This window comes from Echinops telfairi, unplaced genomic scaffold (genome assembly GCF_000313985.2).
Source record: "Echinops telfairi isolate 266 unplaced genomic scaffold, ASM31398v2 ScPeMD7_3533;HRSCAF=4204_0, whole genome shotgun sequence".
NCBI classification, from domain to species: Eukaryota; Metazoa; Chordata; class Mammalia; order Afrosoricida; family Tenrecidae; genus Echinops; species Echinops telfairi.
This window is the reverse complement of record NW_022107431.1, coordinates 84,329,408-84,344,820: the sequence shown is the minus strand read 5'-3', so window position 1 is coordinate 84,344,820 and position 15,413 is coordinate 84,329,408. Positions and strand designations below refer to the sequence as shown.

At 42.5% G+C, this 15,413-nt stretch overlaps 1 protein-coding gene across 1 annotated transcript in view; it reads left to right on the top strand.

The window, feature by feature from the left end:
* The first annotated feature begins 5,504 nt into the window (after positions 1-5,504).
* The window catches only part of ATG5 (autophagy related 5), a 119,688-nt gene continuing 109,779 nt past the window's right edge, over positions 5,505-15,413 (top strand). Inside the window, exon 1 of the mRNA XM_004696229.2 lies at positions 5,505-5,714. The gene's annotated coding sequence lies outside the window, so the exon portion shown is untranslated. The remainder of the gene's footprint in view (positions 5,715-15,413) is intronic.

The following is a 15,413-nucleotide window of genomic DNA, read 5'->3' as shown; positions in this document are numbered from 1 at the left end:
CCTTCTCAAAGGACTGATCTCTCTTGACGACATTTCAAAAATATGCAAGCTGGCAGACAAAGCAGGTGCATAAGCAAATGTGGCGAAGAAAGCTGATGGTGCCCGGCTATCTAAAGATATAGCATCTGGGGTCTTAAAGGCTTGAAGGTAATCAGGGGGCCATCCAGCTCAGAAGCAACAAAGCCCACATGGAAGAAGCACACCAGCCTGTGCGATCACCAGGTGTTGAAGGGATCAGGTATCATTGTGAATGAGGGAGGGAATGCAGAGTGGAGACCCATTTATAGGCCCCTGGGCATCCCCTTACAGAAGGGTCTCGGGGAGGAGACAAGCCACTCAGGGTGCGATGTAGCAACGATGAAACATACACCGTTCCTCTATTTCCTAAATGCTCCACCCTCCACGCCCCCCGTCCCACAATATAATGATCCCAATTCTACCTTACAAATCTGGCTAGACCAGAGGATGTACACTGGTACAGATAGGAACTGGAAACACAGGGAATCCAGGGCAAATGATCCTTTCAGGACCAGTGGTGTGAGTGGAGATACTGGGAGGGTGGAGGGAGGGTGGGTTGGAAAGGGGAAACCAATTACAAGGATCTACATATAGCCTCCTCCCTGGAGGATGGACAACAGAAGGGTGGGTGAGGGGAGACATCAGACAGTGCAAGATATGACAAAATAATAATTTGTAAATTATTAAGGGTTCGTGAGGCAGGGGGGAGCGGGGAAGGAGGGGAAAAATGAGGAGCTGATGCCAGGGGCTTTGGTGGAGACCAGATGTTTTGGGATTAATGAGGGCAACAAATGTACAAATGTGCTTTACACAATTGATGTATGTGTGGATTGTGGTAAGAGTTGTATGAGCCCCTGAGAAATGTATGAGCCCCCAATAAAATAATTTTTAAAAAAAGAGTTGTATGAGCCCCTAATAAAATGATTTTAAAAAATATATGTGAGCTGAAGGCTCACCATCATTGTTTCCAAGGAGCATTCTGATTGTAAAAGATTATAACGAAATGTGCAAAGACCTAGAGTTAGAAAACCAAAAAGGACGGACGATGCTCGGCATATCTTAAACTGAAAGAACCCAAGAGAAAATTCAAGCCTTGAGTTGCAATATTGAGTCTATAAAATACTGAATGATTCAAGAAGCATCCATAAAAGATGGGAAGAATACACAGGCACTGTACCTCAAAGAACTAGTGGACATCCACCCTTTCAAGAGGTAGCATGTGAGCAAGAACCCATGGTGCTGATGGAGGAAGTCTAAGCTGCGCTGATAGCATTAGCCAAAAAGAAGGCTCAAGGAATTGATGGACTACCCTTTGAAGTACTTCAGGCTGATGACGCACTGCAAGCACTTACTCATGTAAGCCAGGAAGATTGGAAGACAGCTTGCTGGCCAACTGAGTGGAAGAGATCCCTATTTATACTCATTCCAAAGACAAGTGACCCAGCAGCATGCTCAAATTATAGAATAATACCATTGATATGAATGTAAGTAAAATTCACCTGCAGATCAGTCAACAAGGGTTGCAGCATTACTTTGACAGGGAACTACCAGAAGTTCAGGCTGGATTCGGAAGAGACATGGTATAAGGGATATTATTGCTGATGTCAGATGGATCTTGGTTCAAAGAAGAGAATACCAGAAAGATGCTTACTTGTGTTTTATTGACTATGCCAAGGCATTCAACTGTGTAGATCATAACAAACTATGGGCAGCCTTGAGAAGAATGGGAATTCCAGAACACTTTACTGAGCTCATGGGGAAACTGTACATGGATCAAGAAGCAGTTGTGTGAACAGAACAAGGGAATGTCGCATAATTTAAAATCAGGAAAGGTGTATGTCAGGGTTGGATCCTCTCACCATGCTTATTCAATTTATATGCTGGGCAAATCATCAGAGAAGCTGGATTATGTGAAGAAGAAAGTGGCTTCGGAATTGGAGGAAGGTATATGAACACCCTGTGATGTGCAAATGACACAACCTTGCTTGTTGAAAGGAAAAAGACTTGACTCATTTGCTGAGGAAGATCAAGGACTGAAGCCTTCAGTATGGATTGCAACTCAACGTAAAGAAGACCAAGAATGCTCACGATCAGACCAACAGGTAACATCCATGATAAATGGAGAAAGATTGAAGTTGTCAAGGATTTCCTCTTGCTCAGGTCCACAATCGATGCTCATAGAAGCAGTAGTCACGAGATCAAACGACACATTGCATTGGGTAAATCTGCTCTACGAAAACTCATTAGAGTATTGAAAAGCAAGGATGCTACTTTGAGGATTAAGGTATGCCTGACACAGCCATGTCAATTGCCTCACATGCATGTGAAGGTTGGATAATGGATATTGAATAAGGAAGACCGAAGAAGAATTGATGCATTTGAATTATGGTGCTGGCAAAGAAGATCGAAAGTACCATGGATTGTCAAAAGGACAAATACATCTACTTTGAAAGAAGTACAGCCAGAGTGGTCCTTAGAAGCAAGGATGGTGAGACTTCCTCTGATGTACTTAGGACATGTTGTCAGGAGAGACCAGTCCCTGGAGAAGGACATCATGTTTGGTAAAGTAGAGGGGCAGGAAAGAGAGGAAGGTGGTTAATGTCATGGATGGACCCAGGGCTGCAACAATGGGCTCAAGTCCAGGAATAACCGTGAGATGGCACAGGACCGGGGAGTGCTTCATTCTGCTGTGCATACGGTCAGAACGGACTCGATGACACTGAACAAGAATAACGTTCAAGACCTAACCCTTATGCAGTTTGAGGGTTAACATTTTCCCTTTTTTTAAAAAATGCTACTCATTCCAAAAGAGCCCTGGTAGGATAGTGAGCTATGCATTGGATGGTGAACTGCCACGTTGGCTGTTCAAACCTACCAGCTACTCAGAGGAAGAAAGAGGAATCTGTCTGCTCCCATAAAGATTTACAGTCTTAGAAATGCACAAACGCAATTTTACTCTTTCTGATTGGGTCACTATAAGCCAGAATTGATTGATGGCAGTGAGTTTTTTATTCATTCTGAGAAATACGTCTCACACTCATACTTAGTGTACATCCATTAATACTGAAATAAAAAATTCAGTAAATAATATATACCCTTAACACAAGTGAAACATGCTGGTATTTTCTATTTCATGTTTTGAAATGCCAACTATGATCCAGAAATGTAGTCAATTGCTTAATATTCACCTTCTGGCCATAACACCTCTTTTTGGAATGTATTGTCAATTGTAGCCTCTATGTCTGGGGTTGAAGAGCCCAGGTGACATAGGTGGGTTATGTGTTGGGCTGCTAACTACAAGGTTTGCAGTTTGAACCCACAAGCTGCCCGTGGGAGAAAGATGAAGCTTTCTGCTCCCACCATGGTCTACAGACTTGGAAACCCAAATGGCAGTTCTACTCTATCCTATAGGGTTGCTATGAATAAGACGTGGCTGCACAGCAGTGAGGTGGCTTGTTTTTGTGTCGTGGTTGTAATTTGGGGGGGAGTTCTCTGTTCTGCTAATAAACAGGCCCCAGGTGGAAGGTATTCTAAGCCTCCATCTGACTAGAAGCGATTAATCAAGTCACTACCCTTTGTTTTCTTGGGGGTATGGTCTGTAGCAGGCAAAAACCGCACCTCCACCAAAGCCATTGTTTTTGTGACCTCCCTTTCCTGACTGAGCATGGCAGACCTGCTTAGACTTTCTCTCATTTTTGCTTCTGGCACAGGACTGCTTCTTGGGGCTAGAATTGTGGCCTATTAACCAGCTTGATTTCACCACCTCCCCTGCCTTGTCGAAGTGGGAGATCCTCCTGATGGACGTCAGAACTTTGCATTTAGGACTAACCGGCACCCACAACCATGGGAGCCATGCTTTGTGAGTTCTGTGAGATGTTGTAGGGACTTGCAGAACCCTGGACATGAAGGAAGATACGGAAGGGAGACATGGTCTTAGATAATAGGGATAATGGAGTGGAAGAGCCTTTTGAAAAAGTTGGACATGTGGGACATCTTTAATCACTACTTCCTTGGGACTATTTGTATTGGATTTGTAAAAGAAATTATTTTGCTGATCTACTAAATTGATTGGATGACCCACCAATGGATTGGGATTCACCGTTGGTACTACTTGTACAAACATTGGACTAGACGTACAAACATTGTACTAGTCAAGCTCCACGAAGATTCTTTTTAATGAAGAATTCTGCTATCTCCTATTTGGATTTTCTGACTCTTCCCAGTAATTAAGAATCTGTTTTGTGTCTCAGTACAGCACTTCCGTAGTAGGCACACTATGCACATGCAACAAAAAGGGAAACCAAGTCAATTGGTTCTAAGACAGCTGGCTATATCCAACTCAAATCTCTTGAGAAGCAAGTTTATTAATTTTCAGACAGGAAAACAAAATAAGGAGTTTAATTAAAGACAAAAGGGTGTTTTGTGAAGTGGGGGAAGATCTTGACAAAGTGCTCCAAGGAGTTACAGAATCACAGAGGCTGATATAAGGAGGAACGCCACCGGTAAGGGGGCACAGCTGGGGTGCCCGATTGGCTACCATTTACAAAGTTGATAGAGGCAGGAAGAGGGGGCTACAGGTGACTAAGACTTTCCTGGAATGTTTAAAAATATAGTTCTAAGTACAGAGTATTGAAAAAAAGGTGGGGGGGCCAAAAGAGGAAGGTTATAAAGGTCTAGTTTAACCACTAACGTCACATGGTTAACACTATGTCTAACACCTATATAATTTCTTTTTAACTCAGACCATATCCAACCATAAATTTGAATGAAGCAGAACAAGGTGGGTAAAACCACTTCCCCTCTCCCCCTTAGAATTCTTTGTAGCTAAGTGAAGGGTGCATTGGGAAATCTTTAGGGGCTGTCTTGAAAGACAAAAATAAGTTACTTAGGACAGGAGTATTTTGCCTAGACCTTAGTCATGTTTTCGTTTTTAGAGTGCTCTTCCTAAGAAATACACAGGAAGTTGGACTGGGTGGCACGGGTCTGATTTTGGTTTGTAGACATATTCTTCCGTTAAATACCGCTATTCATGCTTGCCGCGACAGGGAATCAATGAGACCATGGATTTCGTGAAAACTTTGAAAACCAACATTGAAAAAAAAAAAAGAAACCAATATTTTATCAATTATTGTGATGCGTGGGAGAAAGCTGTTTCAATCCAAGTAAGGCAGTGTCTCAGTATTTTAAAAACTCACTGCTGTAATAGAACCATCAAACACCAAGAGGTCAGCTCTCTCGGAAAAGCGTACTCTTTGAAATGGTCAGGGACTTGACCCCGCCCCGTCCCACCTCGCCCCGCCCATTTGAGCGCCTTGCTCTAGCTGCGCATGCTCCAGCGTGGCCTCGCTCTCGCCGGGTTGAACTGTACCAGAAGGGCGGAGTGCGGGCCGCGTGAGGTCTCGTGACGTCATCTCCGGGCGCCGAGGGTGACTGGACTTGCGTTGAGATTCCGGCGTTCTGTGTCGCCGCCGGTGGTGTTCGCTGGTTCCCGGAGGGCGGAAGTGCAGCCGGCTCGGCACCTACTTCCGCGCCGGCGCCTTCTGCGGCTGCGCAAGCTCTCGGGACTCCCGGCTAGCGCACCTCTGCAGGCAGTGTGTCCGGCGTCAGCACTGCCTCCCTGCCCGCGACCGCGACCGCGACCCCGACCCAGGCGCCTCTGCTGGTGCAAGAAGCCGGAGACGGAGCCGGCGCTGCGGGTAGGGTATCCCGGTTCCCCTCAGCTTGAGGAAATACCTGAAGGAAGAGTGGGGAAGGGCCGGATCGTAGCGGTAGGAAGGAGGGAGAATGGCCGGCGAGGAGAGCGCTGCCCGGGGCTGTGATGGCGGGTGGAGGTGGCTCCCGGAGCAGAGGTGGGGCTGGCGAGAAGCCGCCTCATCGCTCGGGCTGGCCGAGGGTGTGGCCTGTGCGGTCTCCCGGGAATATGTCTGTCCCTGACGAAGGTAGGAAACCCAGGATTTTATCGCCAGCGCTGGAGTTTAGTTTAGGACTTGTATTTATATGGTGGAGCAGTTATTTAAACTAATTGGTTCACATGCACAGTCTGATTCTAACCGAATTCGGTGGGTATTTCTTTCAAGCAATATTTATTTTGTCAACGGCAATCATTACTTAATAATTAATGTTAACAAAACCATTTTTCTCTTGGCAAAGCACTTTCACATACTTTATTTACACTTTAGGTTATTTTCATCATCTCTGAATTCGAGGAACCTCGGAAATCTGGATGGGTTCTAGATTTTTCTAAGGCTTGGGGAGGCACTGCGTTATCTTCAGCAAAAATCAGAGCTCAGAGGCTACTAAAAGGCAGCTGAACTTCCAGAACTTACTTACTTCCTCAGGACGGAATGCGTTTGGCTATGAACTGAACCAATTTTGATTTCCATAGATGAAGTTGCTAGTGGAATTTTCAATGTGCAGGGAAAGAAGTGTGCCTGAGGATAGTACCAACTCCAGCCCAGCCAAACCCACTTTCACGAATTGATTACCCAGGTGTTATAAATCTTTACAGGAGCATATGTGGGCGATAATAGTGGAGGTGATGAGAAATGTTCTAGCTCTAGATTTGCTTCTAAGCTACAGGTGTAGCTTAGGTGTCGATGATTATAAACTCTGTGGCCTGAAGAAAAAGGTTTAACAGCTACTCTGGTAACAAAAAGGTTTGCGGTTCAAGCCCACCGAGAGGTGCCTTGGAAGAAAGGCCTGGCAATAAGGTACCCACAAACCAACCATTGGAAACTGTAGACCATAGTTTTACTGACAGAGTGGGTTGTAGTTCAAGAATGGAGTTACCAAGTAGTAAGGTGGAGAAGAGTACACTAGAAATGGGGGAGAGAAGATCTGAAACTATGTTCAGTTTTGAGCATGTTAAATTTAAGATACTATTAGATTTCCAAATGGATGTATCAATATACACTAGTGTATATGGAACAAGTATATTAGGGAAGTCTGGGCTGATGATGTGAGTGTAGTAATTAGTAATTGTTAATAGGTAAATGGAATGTAAAAGCCATAAGAGAGATGCTTGAGGGAGTGAGTGGTTCAAAGACTGAGTACTGGGATCTTTAATGCCGCACTCCCCACCCGTCGTCGGAGACTTTTCAGTAAATTATTAAACTGATCTACTGTAACATGGTAGAAGGAAATAGGAAGCAAGACCATTAGCTGGGAGAGGAAAAACAGGGGGATGTAAAATGGAGGAGGAAGTATGAACCAAAAATATTAAACTCACTGTCAATGAGTAGATTGTAATTCAGAGTGACCCTATGGCACAGAGTAAAATTGCACCCGTAGTTTCAAAAACTGTCCGTCTTTAAGGGCATAGAAAGCCTCATCTTGCTCCTTTGGGGCTGCTAGTAATTTCCAACTACTGACTTAATGCCCCAATGTGTAGCCCACCACGCCGCCAGAGTGCCTGGATTTTAGGCAGTGGAGAATAAATGGACTTTGGAAATACAGCACTCAGGACCCACTTTTGAGGTCAATGTCATAAATTTAAAGGGAAACCAGCCAACATAGATTGTTTCTAGATATTCACAATTTTACCTATAGTTGGTACTTGATACTTGAATTTCTAAGTAGTTGAGGATTTTTGTCAGCAAAGAAACAAAACCAAACAAAAAATGCCTTATAAGGTTAGCTTTGTTATAGGGAGTGAAAGAGACCATTAATTTTGCATTACCTATATATTTTAAATGGTATATTTTGTGTCTTTTTTTAAAGTGACTTGATTTGTTCAGCAAATGTTTTTGGACACCTACTCTGTTTCAGGCACCGAACTAGGTGCAGAAAAACAGCAGTCAAGAAGACATAGCCCCATCCCTCAAGAAGCTTGCTTTTGATAAGATTGCATTATAGGTTGGAGTTCTATGTTTATAAAACATCATCTTTAAATTGGATGGATGGTTGTGATGATGTAGTGTAACATTGGAGAGAGAACGGAATTTCTAAAATAACGGCCTTTAAATTTAAAACACGATTATATTCATTAGGAAACAAGTTTAGGTAGCAATGTTCTTTCAGTACTGTAGTGGTTCTATGTTGGGCTGTGACTCCAAATGGTCAGCAGTTCAAAACCACTAGCGGCTCCTCGGGAGAAAGATTGGGCTTTCTACGCCTGTGAACAGATAGTCTCTGAAACCCCCAGGGGGTCACTTTGAGACAGTATTGACTCCATGGCCGTGAGTGAGTATAATTTTCAAAAGCAGCCCCGGGGGTAGAGTAGAAAGTGCTCTGCTGTGAATCAAAAGGCCTGGGTTTGCACTCACTAGCTGCTCCAGGCCAGGAAGGTGTGGCAGTGTGCTTCCATAGAGATTTAAAGGCTTGAAAACTACAGGGCAATTTCTACTGTGTCGTGTAGGGCCTCTATGAAATGGAATTGACTTAACAATGAGTTAGTATGATTTTGCGATTTACTTATTTTTTTCAGTTGTTAATGCAAAGTTTCTGAGACTTATTCTGTACCAGTTATGTAAATATTAGCAATACAAAGGTGAGTTCGACCCAGTGGCTGCTGTCAATAACAGTTACTTGTAGAGGGGACAAGGGCTAGATAAAATAAACTGAGAACTACGATACTTGGGGTTAAGTGCTATTATGGAAGTAATTAGACTGGATGTTGGCTAGGGCCAAGTTTTCCAAAGAGCTGATATTAAACTTACTGTTAGATAAGAGTCAATCAGAGGGATAATTGGTGTGTAGTATTCAGGCAGAGGGGCCAGGGAAGCATTTGAAACCATGTATTAATAACATACCAATGTAGTAACTAGCCCTCTGAAATTGGATTCTCAGTGCCCTTTCATAGGGTTTCTGAGACTGTAAACCTGTAGGATGTGCAGTGTACTGCCTCACTCTTTGTCTGGCCTCATCTTTCTCCTGTGGAGCAGCTGGTGGGTTTGTATGTTGACATTGCAGTTAGCTGTCCAACTCTTACTCAACAGTGCTACCAGGAAATGAATGTACTCATCTCCTAAGCAAAAGCTCAGAGGTCCCTCGGAAAAGGCCCCTGAAAACCCTGTGGAGCACAGTTCACTGTGACACATGGGAGACTGCTATGAATTGGAATTGACCCATGAAATTAGAATTCTTTACAGATGTGAGGTTCAGGGAGGCCAGGTTTGTTTTCCAAGGACACACCGTTTATAAGCAGTAATGGAGAGCTTAAATCCATGTAATTCCGATTCCAGTGCCCCTTACTCCATTGCCTGTATCAGCTTCTAGACCTTTGTTCTTTATCCCTTAGTAAATTTCCCCCAAGATATAGGTACTCTTTTTAAAAAGACTCATCTTTTTGTACTGATCCATTAATTACACTCTAGGTCAGCCACTCATGACCTTATACCATAGTGGCTAAAATTGCTTCATGGCTAGCCTCTCCAATCAGGTGCTCATTCTGGGTGCTGCTTCCAGTTCGTTGTTCCTCTTTCCCCACTAGGAAGCCTTGCGGGCTCTTCAGGTTGGTAGAAATTGAGACCTCCACAGCCTCCGTTTGTTATGTTCCTACAGATTTGGCATCAGTGGACTAATGGCCTATGTTTGGCACTGTATCATATTTCATATATTCTTTTTCCTCCCTAGAACAGCCTGATGCATTGAGTATTACCATTTCACAGGAAAATGGAGGGATAGGACATAAAGTGACTTGCCTAGAGTCTCCTGTCATAGTAAGATACATTAGAAAGGAGTTATACATATGCCATGTTTGTGCATACTGCTGTGCCCTGGCTTGCTATTTCCTTAAATGTGATATACCCTTATTTTTGCATGTGTTGATGACATAATTTTCCCCCCTCCATGCCCAGTACATTTAATGTTACATCTTCATCTTGGTGCCTGTTGACCCAGCAGTTTCCCAGCCACAGAACCCTCCTGTCTCTTGGAGTTTTTAAAGCATTTCCTCTCCTGGCAGGATTTCATTCTTACTCTGCTGGGAGAAATCACTTGTTCCTCCATGGAAACACTCCTGGGCAGAAGCTGCTGGCCCCATCCCTGGGGGTGGGACGGATGAGCACCTTGGTGGACAGGACAGGCTGGTATACTGTGCTGTGCCTCGCTCTTTGGCTGGCTTCTGTGTGGAGACACCAGGGCACATGTGAGACTGAGTGCACAGTGGTCACATATCCCTTGCTCTGACAAGATGATTTGTCCTGGCTCCTGTCCCCTGGGACTCAGAGGAACGGTGGCATTGTGCTGCCCTACATGTGGGGCCCAAACCAGAGGACCTGGGCAGCCATGGGCAACGATCCCTATGCACCATGAAACCAGCCTGTGCTCGGGCTGAGGCAGTCCTGCTCACTGGGCTCTGCTCTGTCCCTGGCCTGCCCCTGCAGGCTAACAGGCTACAGTGGATTCTGCTGCTCTTCTGCCCAGCTGTGAGCTGCCCCAGGACAACCGTAGTATGAGTGGTTTATTCTCTGATTGCCAGGGTAATGTCACACTTGTTCCATGACTTTCACACCATGGCTTTCACCGTTATTATACAAATAGGATCAAAAGTAACATTTTTGAGCTATTGAGTGAGGGTGAATGAGTCTGAAATTCACTTTGGGAAATGTCACAAGATGTGTGGTGTATGCATGCATATGCCATGCCAGGTCTTTTGTGCATAATTTTGTCATTCATGATTGGGGAAAAATGTGCTGCTGTACCCATCCCAAATTTTCCCTCCAGCTGTCATGCACCTTACTCCAGCCTACCACTTGCCTTTGCTGGTGCTGTGTTTCTTTCCTTGGACTGCTTGTCATCCTCTCTTTGCCCATATTCTACTCATTCCTCAGGACCTGTGTTTGTAAAAATTCTTCTCTGAGCACTATAGGCTGTATTAACATTTCGTTTCCTTTTTCACTTACAGAAGCTCATGCAAAGTAGCATTTAATTTTAACGTGGTGATGTAGTGGTTGCGTGTTGGGCTACAATCTACATGGTTGGCAGTTCCAAACTGCCTCAGCTCTGAGGGAGAAAGACTGGATTTTCTACTCATACAACAGTTACAATCTCAAAAACCCACAGGGTCGCTATGAGTCAGCATGGATTGGATAGCAGTGAGGGTTTTTATTTTGTTTAGTCATTTGGAGTAGGAAGGGACTTTGATAGATAAGAGTATGATGGGAAGAATATGAAGTTGGAAATCTAGGTAAGGATGTGGCCTCGTTTGGCCTCTGCTGTTTATTAGAAGATTTTATAAAATAAGTCTAACTTTTCCATCCCAAATTCACTTGTAAAATACATAGGTTTCCTATATATTATTGTATTGCAATATATGTATTACATTTATCGTATTTTATTTCTTTTTGCATAGAGATTTTTATTTTTTTAATCATTTTGTTGGGGGCTCTTACACCTTTTATAACATTCCATACATCAGTTGTATCAAGCATATTTGTACATATGTTGCCATCATCATTTCCAAAACATTTTCTTCTTGAGCCCTTGGTATAAGTTCCTCTTTTTATCCTTTCCCTCCCCGCCCGCCCTCCCACCCTCTTCAATTTGATCAATTATATATTATTTTTATTTCATATCTTCTTTTTAAAAATGATTAGGGGTTCTTACAGCTCTTATCACAATCCATACACACATCCATTGTGTCAGGCATGTTTGTTCATATGTTGCCATCATCATTTTCAAAACATTTTCTTTCAACTTGAGCAGCTCATCCCCCCCCATAAATAAATATTACAATATATATGTAAATGCAATATATGTATTGTGTTTTCTGTAGGCAATTCTTGAGGTGATTTTAAAAATCATTTTATTGGGGGCTTATGCAACTTGTATCACAATCCATACATACATCCATTGTGTCTAGCACATTTGTACATTTGTTGCCATCATTCTCAAAACATTGGCATTCTACGTGAGCCCTTGCATCAGCTCATTTTTCCTCCTCCCTCCCTGCCCCCTCCCTCATGAACACTTGATAATTTATAAATTATTATTTTGTTATATCTTACACTGTCTGATGTCTCCCTTCACCCACTTTTCTGTTGTCCATCCCCCAGGGAGGGGGCTAACCATATGTAGATCCTTGTAATTGGTTCCCCCATTGTACCTCACCTTCTGTCCACCCTCCTGGTATCGCCACTCTATGAGGTGATTTAAAAAAATTTTTTTTTATATTTAAAGTACAGTATAATCCTTTATTGTCTAATTAATGCAACCCAACTTGACCTGCTGTGGCCTCATTTTATGGAATTTTGCTTGGTTCTTAATATGCTCCAGCCTCCGTGCCAGGAGCTAGAGATAAAGTGAAACATGATCATTTAGCTCGAAGGAATGCATCACAGTCTCTGGCAAGTAACTGTCTTTCCAATAAGCTTATAAATTCTGTGGTAGAGGAAAAAGGGTGCAGTGAGGAAATAGCAGAATCTATTGAGTCTGGCTGCGCCATACATAGAAGAGAGACGATTTTGAGCGAGGTCCTGAAGGATGACCAAGTTGGAAGGCAAGTGGGGAAGGCATAAACATCATGGAAAGGACGTGATAGGATGGGCACAGGCAGACTGTGTTATGACCGAGATCAGTTTGGAACAGGGACATGCAGTTCTCATTTACCTTTTGTGCAAGAAAAGATTAGAATCTTCTCAGTGTTATACCAGGGGTACACTAACCCCACCAACTCTGCCTGGCTGAGCAGAGCTTTCATAGTACACCTTTTTCCTGCTAGGTGAGCATCAAGCAGCTTGCCCTGATTTAGTGCACCTAGTGGTGTTGCCTGGGAAGGTTCTCTCTGGTCACAGTGAATTGCTTGAACTTTGTTTTTTGTTATGACCGATTTAAGAAAATGGCATGCGGCTGTGAAATTTTGTTTCTGTTTGGGAAAAATGACGCAGGAACTGTTGTGATGTTGAACACAGCGTACACGGACAGCACTATGGGGAAAACTCAAGTGTACGAATGGTTTTCTTGTTTCAAAAAGGGTGAAATGTTGATAACAAACCTCGTTCTGGGTGTCTGTCCAAACTTCCTGAACCCAAATGGGTGAAAAGGCATTTGGAGGTCATTCCACCAGGTCAGACTGTTTATCAAGCTTTCTCTTTAAAGGTTCTGAAAAGATTGGGTAATTGTGTGTGATTAGAAAAAGGCCTGATTTGTGGCAGACGGGGGACTGGCTTGCACCTGCTCACACAGACATCTCAGTGCTCCAATTTTGGGGGAAAAAACAGCATGCCTTTCTTGCCCCATGCACCTTAATCACCCAGCCTCGCTCCATGTGACTTCTTTTTGTTTCCATGAATGAAGAGGGACGTGAGAGGACAACAATTTGACGATGTAGAAGAGGTGAAGAAGAAGAAAAAAACCTAGGGAGTTGCTGTCAGCCATACAAACAGATGAGTTTGAAAAATGTGTTTCCAAGAATGGAATAGCAAATTTGACAAACATATTAAGTGTAATGGATAGTACTTATGATAATAAGGTTGTTTTGTAAAAGAATTTAAATACATAGCTTGGGGGCAATAAACTCTGGGGGCGGGGTTTCCCTCGTATAAGCTGTGTGCACAGCAAGTTAGGTGATTGTGGTGAATTTATTGTGAATAGGGTTTCAATCTGTGGGAGAATGGTGTTGCTTTTGTCTTGGAGGCCAGAGAGCAGTTACAGGACCACTGTGAGTCAGAATATATCCAGTGGCAGTGAGCTTGTTTTTATCTGAGTCAGGAACCCTGGCTGGCACTGTGCGTATGTGTTGGGCTCTACAGGGGCAGCACTTTGAACCCCCCAGCCAGTTCTTAGGAGAAAGATGAGGTTTTCGTCCCCATAGAGTTTTACAGTCTTGAAAACTCGCAGGGGCAGTTCTCCCTGGTCCTGTAGGGTCACCATGAGTCTGCATCCACTAGGTGGCTGTGAGTTTGGTTTTGGTTGGAAGGGTTTAATCATTGCAAAGTGAGGAAAATTTACATAACATTAAAATGGGCAGCTTTAAAGGTGACTCCTTCCCAAAGATGGTGGTGGGTCCCACAGCTTTTAATGCACTCTCGCTGTGTCTACAGCAAAATACAATTAAAAAAATTATAATATGAAATACTTGTGTTTATTCTTAAGCTCTTGAAATCTTTATTATTTGAATATATTTCTCAAGACCATACTTTTTTTTTTTTGCTTTTGGTAAATTATGATAGCCACAGTGGTATGTACTGTTTTAAGTATTCACTTAATTCTCATATGTAATGTTATTCCCATTTTCCAGATGAGAAAACTGAGATAAGTGACTTACCGTGTTTACTTGAGTATAAGCCAACCTGATTATCAGTCGAGGAACCTAATTTTACCACAAAAACTGCATTAAAAATGTGCTGAAAAACTCAGCTTATACTCGAGTATATATGGTACTTGAGGTCACACAGTAAGTTGTGGAGCTCATTTTCAGATCCAAGCATTCTGGCTCCATGTCCACCCTTTGAATACCCACACTGTAGTGCTTCTCAAGAGTTAATTTTTGTTTTTCTGCTTCTGATTAAAAGGAATGCCGAATATTCAGTTTCCTTAGTTTCCTCATGGGTCAGCCAGTTTGTAAATTTTTTTTAGGTTTTAACTCAGTAGACTAGAGACACTTTCTTACTTCATAGATGAACATTTACTAGTATTGAAAGGTTTACATTTTACAATGGTATATATTTAGATTTGTATAGTTTAAGGTGAAATGGAGACTTGTTTGAAGTTTTCATAAATCTGGTTTGTAAAATTTGTTTCATAAAACTAGTGTTGGCCCTAACCACCTTACACTGCCAGCTGTGCAGGCCCTTTAGCAAGTACATAAGAAACATGGGGGAACTGATTGTGATTATGTGTGTGCAACTCCTTTTACAAGCAATTTAGAAAACCACTAAAACACGTTGATAGAATATGAAAAATCATAGCCAATGTCATTGAACAATATGTATAGAAATTGTTTAATGGGATCCTAATTTGTAATGTAAACTCACCAAAGCACAAAATATATTTAAAAAATGTAAATATGGGAATTGAGGTGCCAGTTTATCATTCACTGGTGGTTTCCCCAAAAGTCCCATTGCATAATAACAGTCATGAATTGGGCTGGTACACAGGACTTTTAAAACTCAAGCATGTAGTTAAGAGTCTTGAAATGTGCTCCCTTGTAAGTCCAAACTCACAGAACAAGAAGAGAGGGAGACTGGCCATTTTTTTCTTTCTTCTTTTTTATTGCTTAATATAATTTTTACTGAATTCAAGAAGAGCTGCACATAGGAAATAAATAAAGTCTTACAGAATAAAAGTACAACTTTAAAATGTATGGTACTTATTTCAAAGAGTGAATGCTATGTAGCCTGAATATTGTTTTATTATAAATGGTGCTGTATTGAAAAGTTATTTAAAATTTTAAATGAAAATAAACCTATTTTAAAAAGTAGAATGATATGCACTAGGGAAAACAAGTATTTTTT